This window comes from Brassica oleracea, chromosome C5, assembly GCF_000695525.1.
Source record: "Brassica oleracea var. oleracea cultivar TO1000 chromosome C5, BOL, whole genome shotgun sequence".
Lineage (NCBI taxonomy): Eukaryota > Viridiplantae > Streptophyta > Magnoliopsida > Brassicales > Brassicaceae > Brassica > Brassica oleracea.
The window spans coordinates 34,921,178-34,925,053 of record NC_027752.1 but is presented as its reverse complement, the minus strand read 5'-3'; positions in this window follow the sequence as shown (position 1 = coordinate 34,925,053).

The window sequence follows — 3,876 nt, the reverse complement described above, 5'->3', positions numbered from 1 at the left end:
TCGCATTGGATTGGGTAGGAGAAAATATTCGTGGGAGGATTGAGTGGTCTGGTATTGTGGCCACCTTGCCGCGTAACACTCATTTGAAGGATTGTTTAGTTGTTTCCGGTTGATGGGCTCATTATATTATTTAACGTGCTATACTATTCTTCGTGCTCACAAGTCGCAAGTTGTTTTGTGAAATGCATAAAGAAGGCACATAGGTTGAACTTTCAGATAGCCCAGACTGAGCAAATTATCATGTCTATTCATGTTTACAAATTTTATTTTATTTGTCTACATTACTATACAATATACATACATATCTATCTTCCTTAGTTTACATGTTTATCACCGTCTGATTCTTATAAACAACAAACACGTCTTACAACATCGGTTGGTTGGTTTTCCGGCTACAGCACACAAAACAAATGCACACAATGTAATATCGTGTTTTATGAATAATATTTAAACATATGTTTAAAAGAGCTGCAAAATGAGATGAGGAAAAGGGGCCGAATTGCTTGCTAGCAGTCCTGAACTAATAACACGTGAGAAAATTCATATGTGAACTAAAAGACAGAGATGAAACATATATAAACTCAGGGGAAAACGTCATTAAACATTATAACACCAAATTATCTTAGGTTTAAAACAACAACTTCTGATCTAATAACTTGGTCCTAATAGCTAACAAACTTCTTCTCTTCAAAAACAGCCTCTTCCACCCATTTAAATAAGTGCTCCTATACAATTAACAATGAGAGATTCATGAAGCTTAAGAGATTCAGACCAAATTTTCTTAACATATCATCACTTGCATCGGTTTTGGTCAGTGAAACTTTGCCCCCATCTCTCTTACTCACGCACCTGAAGAACGGTGGACCAGGATTTTCTTGCGTCCTAGACGTGTACATCTTCACAAGCTCACAACATACACTCTTGCTTGGAAATCCATGAGCTTTTGAAGTTGATCCCATGGTGAAGAAGATATTTTTTTCCTGGGAATTGGGTACAATAGAACCTTTATAAATTAATAATGTTGAGACTTTAAAATTTTATTAATTTATAGAGATATTAATTTGCAAAATTTTCTTTATTTAGATTTTTATTTTAAGATATATTTATTCTAAGATAAGAAAAGTATTTGATTTTAGTGTATAGACATTAATTGATATTTTTTAAAATTTGACATTTATATTTATTTTATTATATTATTTGGTGTATATAATATAGATACTCTATAATATATATTGCATACAACTTAAATGTGGTTTAAAATATAATATTACTAAATCTCATAAAAAATATATTAAGTGTTAAGAAAATATAAAGATAATTCCAGTGTGAATAAAAATAAAAAAATATAATCATAGGTTTTTACTTATATAAAATATATATCATATAAATTATTAATTAATAATTCTAATGGGACCATATATTTACATAGATTTTTTTAAAAATTATTATCTTATTATTTTATCGAATTGTGTTAAATTTTAAACGAGTCCAAGTTGGGACCAGTGAAATTTATTAATTTATAGAATTATTAACTTATCGAGTATTAATTTATAGAAGTTCTACTGTATTTGCAGAGTAGATAAAGAAGAAAAGAAGACACGAGTTTATGTTTTTAATGATAGAGTAAAACGCATTGTTTCACTATTTAATAGAAGTTCAAGCAAAATTAATTGTTGACTTCAGGATGTTTAAAATTGCCGAATATTTCGAGAAAATTATGAAAGTTTGAGAAAAAAAATTGGCTTGTCTACAAAATTAAGGGGTTTTAGCTTATTTTTGTTAATTTTTTAGCTTATTTTCAAATGGCGTTTTTCCCTATAAACTCATAAATAATTAAAATTATATACTAAACGATAAAATCATTTGTAAAACATGTATTGACAATCCAAACAGTAGGCAAGTCATCTAGTAAATTAAAAAACTTTGTTTGTAAAAATTACTAGATTCTTATGGAATTATTTTACGTAATGTATAGTTGTCAATCTAAAAATTTAAGATATATTAACAATTTCACTCTTGTATATATATATATCTATTATTTAAAGAGAAGTACAAATTAAAAAAGACCCCCAAATTTTCTAGTTTATTTACACTTCAATGCCACTGAGAATTAAATTAAACTACCTATTTTAATGCTTGTCTTTTCCAGTTAGATTAATGAAATTTTCTTAATCAAATTTAAACTCAATGTCATTAGATCTCTATTATTAAGAGATAAGTACCTAATAAAAAATACCTCTAAGTTTTCTAACTTATTTACACTTTCATGCTACTGATAAAACTACATATTTTAATGCTTGTCTTTTCCAGTTAGATTAATAAGTTTTTCTTAATCAAATTTACATTTAATGTCATTTTTTTTTTAATGTCATTAAATCAACCTAAGAATACATCATATTTAACGTAGATTACTACGTACAACGGTACAAGGACAGCCTAATAATGAATTTGACTTTATTTTTACGAAACGTGAATTACTTGATGTATGTAATATTTATAATATACTAACTACAATATAACAAATGCATATAACTTTTTTTTAAATAGAAATTATATTAATCAACCCGATAAACGGGAATAAGATCCGATTACAAGCCCGACAAAAATTTCCCAAATCCAAACATAAACATACTAACTTCGCCCATCCACTAAACTCAATACGTTCCGCTAGCCGTTAAATCATTAGGAAATTCGGGTACCGTTCTCGACCTTCAACGATGACCATGAATAGGTGAGGTTCTCCTCATTTCTTCGGATGCCGGGACTATTCATGCTGTTTTTGATGTAGCTAGCTCTCGGTGAGTATCGAACTTATAATCGTCTCTTCCATATTAAACACGAAGGCATTATAGAAGAGAGGGATATAGAGCATAAACCTTTGAAAATCGCTCCATATCCCACTATACAATCTTCTACAAAGCTGAAACCGCCCGGAGACGAAGAGATCGAAGGAAACCTCGCACCAAGGACGGAGATGCAGAAAGACGGGTCCGGAAAGACGGCTGCTACTTGATCCAGCTAACACTCCAACACCTGCAAAAACTATAGCTATGCAACATCACCATGAGAAGCTACTCACGGTACTGGGATAAGTCACACAGCCGACTGAGCCACCAAGGAGGGGAAAACTCCTCAGACCACAAGGATCTTCCGAGCTCCTCGTCAGTCGTCCTCTTCGAGAACCGAAGAAAGATCAGTCTTTGATGTTGATGAATGAAACCGGTGGCACGGTTCAGACTACACATTAACAAAACAGGAGATAAACCCGCAAGGAGCAAGTCGACATGCCTCCTGCAGGTGACTGAATCAGATAGCCGGGAAGAGAACAAATTGATGAGAGAGAGGTGACTTCACCGCCTCGATGTAACCATGGACGACTGCCTCCGACACCGCAGTGATGTCACTCTCCACGAGCCAACACCACAACGCCAGCAACAAGGGTTAGAACCCGCCTTTGAGATAAAGGAACTCTCCAAAGCTCTCACGATGAGAGAAGACAGAACTCGTTAAACCAAGATGCCAAGGCAGAACGATGAATCTACTTCTACACGCCTCTCACCCACTGTCCTAAGCAAACCACACGAAGACTTCAACCGGAACAGAGGAATGAGCAACCGTACGCCTCCACGCGCCACCATCCCTACAAGAAGCTAAAGGTACTTCCTGAACAAACCCTAAGATCCGACTACAACTTTTAACATATTAAATATTAACTAGAGTTTATCCCGCACATAGTGCGGGTATATTTTCATTTTATAAATATTTAATTTTAATATTATTATATAAATTTAAATATACAATTTATATTTTAGTGTTTAGTATTTTATAACTTTTTAATTTTATTGTTTAAGTTTCTTATTACTTTATTAATATAGG